We start from the raw sequence: 7122 nt of genomic DNA, 5'->3' as shown, positions 1-7122 counted from the left end.
ACTTTAATTAGTACAAAGGAAGCTTTCCAGGAACTACCTGATATTTTCTAATAACCTCTGGGATATTTTCATTTAGCCCTCTTCAAAGACAAAGAAACCAATATGACAAAGTCAGTTCAGTATAATATGCTGAGGCCAAAAGTCAGTCTAAATGCAAAGAAAATTTACTTTCATTAATAGCAAAGATGAGATCAAAAAGTCTGCAGTGAAAGTTATGAGAAAAAGCAGCTAAATGTGGATCACTGACCAAAACATTTGTATACTTGATGCAAGTGCAGACTACGTTTTGTTATATTATAAACATTATGGTCCTAATTACATCTCCCATTAATTAAGCAGTTTTTATAATGAATATATGATGTTAGTCTGCTGTGTATGTTTGTCGTCAAATTTTTTTATGTAGTTTTTGTTTCAGTCTTAAATTAAACTAAAAAAAGTAGGAACCAAACAGTTAAGGTCTAGTCAAGCCAAAAATTAATTTTCTGTTCATTTGAAGTGATCTGGCTGAGTTTTTTTTAAGAAAGTAAAAATTATAGCCATTGTAGTCCGTGGTATTCAGTGGTCATTCATGTTTTCAGTCAAACCAAAGTTACTCATTGTTCTGCCTCTGCATTAATGGGAGCGTAACACTAACAATACACTCCATTTGGAAGACTTGCAAACAAGCCAGATTGCTGGGATGTTGGTTTTATTAATACCATGTATACAGTACTTTTTTCCAGAATATGTAAAGATGCAGTGTGATGTAGTTGAAACAAATGTCATGGAAAGATATTTGTTTCAGATTGAAAATATTCTATGTTGTTTTCAATTGTTGTGCCAAGTCTTTGTAATTCTTTACTCCCTTCCCCAACCAAGGGACCTCATAACCTGACTATGGTTATTGCTTTACAAACAGTTTTGACAGAAGGTGACTGTATGAGCTTAAAATATGTACCAGTTCCAGCGAAGGAATTGATTCTTGCAAACTAAGCTCACTGTTTATTCTTTGCTGGAGTAAGCAAATAGACTTAAAGATGTGTACAGTCATCTACCATGCCAAATAAAAGGATACAACGGCTTTCAAAAGGGTTCTCCCAGTTACCCAAAAGGCTTTCTAGAAGCTTCTACCTCTGCAGAAAATGGCAACAATTATGGCAGATTGCATGGATTCTGAGAACGTCACAGTAACTGCTCTGTTTCATTATCTATGTCTTTGGGTCATGACCAGTAAAAGGTTTACATTATTGGCAATTAAAAGAAGGTTTTGATATTGTAACAGGTTGTTTTTCAGTCATGTAAATGGTACTTTTGTGTGGATTACCAGAGAGGGAATAGTGTGTTTTTCACATGCATGTTTAAAGTACTTCAATGAACTTGAAGTAAAAAAAGGCAAACAAATATTTAATAAATGTACCATCAGGCGGGTGGCGTAAGACTACAATGCTAAATTATGCATACCTCAGTTACAAAACTTTTGAAAGGAAGTCTCAGCCACAGAATGCATATACCTGTAGAGTTTTGCATGGGTTTTGTATAAATACAGTTTAAAGATAGCTGCTTGCACACTATACCAGAAAAAACCTCCAAACTGCAATTGCTTCTACACTAGATTTTAGTTTTTTGGGGTTTTTTGAGATGCTTTGTCTGTATTTTGATAATGTGCATATTATGTAAAAATGTTGGTGGACCCATAAATGACCAGACTTTTTTCTAAGAAAAATCTTACTTAAAACATTTCATGAATTTTTACTCTTATATCACTGCTTGCTAGTAATAGCGAATTCTGTTTTCTGCACCTGCTTTGCGTAGCTGTTGTAAGGCTTTGAACTAATGTATGTATTTATTGCTTGAACTACTGTGCATACGTTATACAGCATAATGTCTGACAACGTAAATAATCCATTTATCCTTGCTTCAATCATATGCTGATGATGGGGACTATGATCCTTTGTATACAGTAAATTTCAACTGTAGCACAAACATCTGTTTATGTATTGGTGGAATATGCCTATTTGATTATTTATCTTTTTTGAGGTAAACTAATTTTTGATACTTTTCCTTACTGTGTACTGTGTTCATACCTTGAATTCTTTGACATTAGAAGTCATGGTTGAGAAATGTAACAGCTGTTATTCGTTCTGTATTCATGGCTTTCACTGCTGAATAAAATAAAGGACCAAACCTAGGATTTGAAAGAAAACTGTCTACCTCTAACACCAGGGAGTTTTCAGGTCTCATTGCACATAGTGTTAGTTTACTACAACACAAATGGAAAAAAGAGACTAGTAGGCCTAAGCCATATATTCACAGTGGTTTAATTCTTGGCAAAACGCAAACTGAAAATCAATTAAAATGTCATATTATGTATTGCAATTCATAGTCAGAGTAACCCCTTGCATCATTATTTTTAAATAAGTGAGGCTTGGAAACATTATATTCTTATGAGCAAGCCAACAGCTGCTTAATTCTGTACACTTATTCTTTCATTGGTGGATGGTACCAGCTATTGTTAGTACAGCATTATTATATTGCATATGAAAATAAGGTTTATTGCATAAGATAGTTTAATGTCCTCATTTAATACCAAATCTTAAGATCATCTAATAATCTAATCTTTTTAGTTTTGTGTCATCATGTACAATTATGACATGTACCACATAGAGTGAGACACAGTGGCACAGTGGTTAATTTTGCTGCCTTACAGTGCTTAGTTCTTAGGCTCAATTCTTTATAGGTTCATAGGTAAGTACTAGGCTAGCTGTCCTTGTGAGCCATCCATTTTAAGCTTAGTCAATTTTCCTTTCAAAGATGAGAATTAAACCTTGAACCTTTCTTATGTGAGTTAAGCACCTTAACCAGTACGCCAAATCCCAACCCCTGCGGAAATATATTGTGTGTGAAGTTTTGTAAAAGTTACATGTTTTATAATGGTCTCCATCTTCCCTCCCACATTCTGTGGTCATATGTTGCTAGATGATCTGGCAATCTGCCAAAGCGACAATGTGTTTGAGTATTGTGTAGGTGTGCTTGTATATATATGTGTGTGTGTGTGTGTGTGTGTGTGTGTGTGTGTGTGTGTGTGTGTGTGTGTGTGTGTGTGTGTATACTTGTGCATATATGGGTGCTTCCACATCCTGTAGAGGACAATGGTGTGGTTCTTGGAACTGTATATATGACTTAAACCCATTGTTTGCAGATAGAGTCTTCTACTCCCCTGTAAACCTCATTAAGGTAAAGCAAGCATCAGAACTGTATGATTCAAATCAATGTATAAATTAATTAATTTGCTGCCAATTTATGATTATAAGTGGATGACTGTGCTTACAAACAGTTAGTATAGTGCCAGGAACACAGTCTTATAACTGCTTTTTTTTCAGTATAATGTAACTTTTAAGCTCACTTGTAATTTGCCAACACTATTTTGCTTGCTTAGAAGGTTTAAAGTCTTGGTTGCATAGGTTTTTTTTCTTTACAGCTGAACTTTAAATTAGAAAAACAAAAATGTTTCACATAGTCAAAATGATCAGTGGAAAGTGAAATAGTAACAACTCTTAGCTACTGTCTCCTTCAGTATGTACCTGACTGAGCACATGCAGCAACTGGAACATCCACAGAGGTTCCCCACAAAATGAATACAGGGAGAAAACAACATATCCTATGCAGATTGCCCTATCTCTATAATTGTTTTCTTACAGACTGTTGATACTTGATCTGTGCCTGACATAGAAGGCATCCTTGGATAGAGCTCTGATGGACCTTTTGCATATCTGCAGAACCAATAGGATAAAACTATTCAATCTAGGGACTTGAACTTTGCTTGTGACATAAATAGGACATGTTGGAGGGACAGGTATGCATCTCAGAGAATTCCTTTCCTCTTGAACAGGCTTCCTTCCATGTGAAGCAGAGTTCTTCCCTAACCTTATTCAAGCATAACCCTGACTTGTGGATGGGAAATTGAAAATTCAAACCAGGTCTAGCACCTATGTCACTAATGGACTGACCAACTCTGTAAATCATACCCTGGCTTACATATACCCCTTAAAATAACCTCTAAGGTTCAAAACACATGTAGGATATATTTAGGATGCATGGCTAGGCCTGTAAAGGTTCCAGTGGGCATTAGCTTAGTATACACCTACGAACCTATATAATAAACATGATGCAGTATTCCACAGATATTGTAAGAAATTTATGCAGTACAAAAAGTTGACATAGTAATGAACCTATCTCACATAATATTGTACAGTTATTGTTGTTTAATGTTGTTTATTCATTTGTCATATCTGTGGTGGTGCAGCGGTAGTGTTGTTGCCTCACAGCAAGAGGTTCTCCCGTTCGATTCTCGGTTGGAGTGTGGGGAGTGCCTTCTGTGTGGAGTCTGCATGCCCTCCCCGCGGTTGAGTGGCATTCCAAAAGACATGCGAGAATGGGCGTGCCTTCATTGAAGGTTGGGCATCGAGCTGGCAACTTGGCACTTTAAAAATCTACTGCCAAATCATTAGCGGACCGGAGTTCCGCTGTGGCGACCCCTAACCAGGAAAAGCCGAAAGACAAACAACAACAACAACATTGTTGTTTATTCATTTAGTCAAGTTCAACTCTTCATGACCTAAATAACCTTTTCCCAGCATCAGTATTTTCTCTAGTGAATCTTGTCTATTACATTATGTGGCCAAAGTATTTGAGTTTGAGTTTTTACTATCAAACTTTACAGTGAGCAGTTTAAGTTTACTTCCTTAAGTATTGACAGGCAGATCTTATTTTAGTTCACATAATTATGAACATTTTTCTAGAATCACAGTTCAGAAACTTGGATTTTTCAGTGTACTACCTTAGAGTCTGATTCATCTCAATCAATATTTTGCTTGATATATTCAGGGTATAAATTACATAAGTATTTTTGTCTTGGATTAATTAGATCTTTAAAGATGAAGAGCCACATGGTCTGCTAAGGGAAGAACCATCCAGAAGGACTATCACTTTGGAGTTTGTGTTCTTGCTAGCATCCCAATAAACTGAATGTTCATCTAATTACTAATCACACCCCTAGGCAGGGTGCAATATACCTGCATCACCGCAGGAACTCACAACACCTTTCCAGGTGAATACACACTTCTATGTAGTCAGTAATAAGGGCAACCACTAGATAGTGTCTTCATGTGATGAAAACCTACTCCAGAATAAAAAAAAAATATCTACAATGTAGAACAGCATAAGGGAACTGCAACATGAATACAGCATTGCCTTCCATGCTCTTTTGGTGCTGCTGACTTCAGAGTATTGATGATGTTTACACTGTGGCCATCAAATATATTTCTATAATCATATTTTACAGGTGTCGTGCTGTCCCACCCACAATCTAGACGACCAAAGGGAGCATCAAAAGCTTTTTTGACTGGGTGTATAGATTGTCAAACAAAGTTGAAATTCATTATGGTGGCCAATATGTTTCATTTTTAACACAATCAGATATACAACATTAACAAAGTGGCTATACCTGCTCAATATGGGGACTGCCTTTGAAGGGCAGTAACTATATCTCTTGTTATTTCCTCAGATTAGATGATAATTATTCTGGATTTCCACAACACATGTGCATTTCTGTGAAGCAAGTTGGAAAACTTTATTGTGACAGCTGTCCGCTTGTGTGAAACAAACTGGAATACATTATGGTGGCCATTGCATTATTACCATTGTCTCACATCAGATATGTATAAACTCAGAAAATGTTTCTTTAACTGCTTGATATAGGGCTGTCTGTGTATGAAAATGACTGATCTTGCTTTTGTTTGCTCAGATTATACAGTCATTGATCTGACGTTCTAGAACTGCTGTGCATTTATTTAAAGTAAGCCTGAATACTTTATTGCAGCTACTGTCATTTTTTTAAAATACATTACTATGGACATTATTTATACTGCAATCAAATATGTGAGATGTATACAGTCAGCAAATAGGCTTTAACTGCTAGGTATGTGAGGCTGTCTCTGACTGAAAATTAGTGTACCTGCTGTCATGATAAAGTTAAATTGTCATAAATCTCATTTTTTCAGGATGTGAGCAAGTTGGAAAACTTTAGTTCCGCCATTTTTAAATGGCAGATATCTCAGGTGTACACAGTCAATATAATTGCTATAAGTGATTTGTATAGAGATTGGCTGTGGATTAAAGTGAATTACCCCTGTTGCTTGATTACAATTAAGCAGTCACTGATCTAGCTTGGCAGGTGCATTGCAACACAATGCAATGTATTTGCTAAAAGTGTAAAACCATAATGGATATGGCTTATGATTAAATGTGTGTACGGGGAAGTGTTGCAGAAAATCTAAGAATAACAATTGACTTTGTGTCATAGTCAAACATCAGCTTTTTACAGAGTAAGAATATTTTTTTAGTGGAATGGACAGGATGTGTGTGAAAACAACTGATCTTTGGCAGAGTTATGCAGTGAGTTACATTGCCCTCCACAGCACGTCTTAGTTGTGATTTCTTCTGAATGACGTCTGCTTGGCTTTTCCACCTCTGTCTAGGATATTCAAATGCTTTGGCCTCCTTTAACACCCCAAAGACATCCTGTTTGTGAACAGACATTCCTGTAGTTTTTCCTGAAGGTGAATTTGTAGTGCGAGACCATACATGTTTGTGTGTGTATACATCTTTTGATAGGCTTGGCTTGTAAAGGATAGTATCAGCATGCATGTGCTTGTTTAAAAAAGTCAAATTTTCTGTATTTGTGAATGCACACAATAGTGGGTGCACATATATAACTCTTCTGACCACCAGTAACAAAGAACATTGATAAGTAATTATCTTGCAAAGATAAGCCATAAAATGCATAGCAGAATATCTAGATCTTCAGAACTTATGGGGGTCTGGTGGCCCTCAAACTATTAACTGTATAAAAACATTTTTGAAACAGGATTAGTAAGGGGCTCTGTCCTCATCTTTGGCCCTAACTAATCTAGAACTGCCCATGCTCAGAGGTATGCACAAAAGATTACCCATAGCTTGAGAGGGAGTGTGGTCATTATTTATTTAACATTTCTAACAACCAGACATCAGAGCTGTGCACAGAAGGTCACTATAGCATATATAGGAATGTTGTACTGTCTAGGAACAGCAAGTTTGTAATAAATT

The 7122-nt window shown here is 36.3% G+C and overlaps 1 protein-coding gene across 10 annotated transcripts in view; it reads left to right on the top strand.

The window, feature by feature from the left end:
- The window catches only part of FOXP2 (forkhead box P2), a 756067-nt gene extending 753899 nt beyond the window's left edge, over positions 1–2168 (top strand). For all 10 annotated transcript variants that reach the window (XM_044084429.1, XM_044084433.1, XM_044084432.1 and 7 more), the window contains one exon: positions 1–2168. This exon is cut by the window's left edge and continues 1009 nt beyond it. The gene's annotated coding sequence lies outside the window, so the exon portion shown is untranslated.
- The last annotated feature ends 4954 nt before the right edge of the window (positions 2169–7122 follow it).

This window comes from Protopterus annectens, chromosome 9.part0, assembly GCF_019279795.1.
Source record: "Protopterus annectens isolate FY-2018-M chromosome 9.part0, PAN1.0, whole genome shotgun sequence".
NCBI lineage: Eukaryota > Metazoa > Chordata > Ceratodontiformes > Protopteridae > Protopterus > Protopterus annectens.
This window is presented reverse-complemented; position numbering and strand designations above follow the sequence as displayed.